General features: G+C 44.7%; 1 pseudogene; it reads left to right on the top strand.

Annotated features, from left to right (window-relative positions):
* The first annotated feature begins 226 nt into the window (after nt 1-226).
* LOC111734949 lies at nt 227-345 on the top strand (annotated as a pseudogene).
* The last annotated feature ends 394 nt before the right edge of the window (nt 346-739 follow it).

Below are 739 nucleotides of genomic sequence, written 5' to 3'. Positions count from 1 at the left end.
ACCTCACCTGTAGGATCGAAGTGAGGATGAAGTGAAATAATCCACATCAAGCAGGGAGAACAGAGCCCGCAGGTGGTGCTCGTTAGAACAGGACAGCGATGATTCTTCTCGATGAGGAGAGAGGATTGGATCAGAGCCACTTGGCGTGGCCTCTTTCCCAACCTGTTTGTTCATGTCTTCCTTATTTTTTAAAACTTTGTTTCTATTTTTAAAAATTAGACTTCAAGTCTATGGCCATGCCCCCCTGAACAAGCCTGATTCCGTCTGATCTCGGAGGCTAAGCAGGGTCAGGCCTGGTTAGTACTTGGATGGGAGACCACCTAGGAAGAACAGGTGCTGTAGGTGTAAAACACAAAAAATAAGGCATTGTAAGCTGACAAGGACCTTGCAATCTGTGAGGTCAACCAAGGGTTACCTCACCTAAAAAAAAAAAAAAGAAAAAAGAAAACAAAAGAAAAATAAAGAAAAATTGGACTTTAGTTTCTTCATCTGCAAAATGGCGTCAGGAATAAGACCAAGCTAAAGGAGATGCCGTGAGATTTAAGGTTCATTAAGTGATAGTTCTCCGTCCTGTCTCTTCCACGAATAAAAACCAGCAACAGAGGGAGGGCACCGGGGGAGGAAGGCTGAGTGGAAAGAAAAAGGCGGTTGTGAGGATTGAATTAGCTAATCCATGTGACATGCCTAGCCTGGGGCCTGGCGCACAGTAAGCACCCCATAAATGGGAGCTATTACTACT

This window comes from Pteropus vampyrus, unplaced genomic scaffold, assembly GCF_000151845.1.
Source record: "Pteropus vampyrus isolate Shadow unplaced genomic scaffold, Pvam_2.0 Scaffold10241, whole genome shotgun sequence".
In the NCBI taxonomy this organism is placed as follows: domain Eukaryota; kingdom Metazoa; phylum Chordata; class Mammalia; order Chiroptera; family Pteropodidae; genus Pteropus; species Pteropus vampyrus.
The sequence above is the reverse complement of the archived record's forward strand: the minus strand, read 5'-3'. Positions and strand labels throughout refer to the sequence as shown.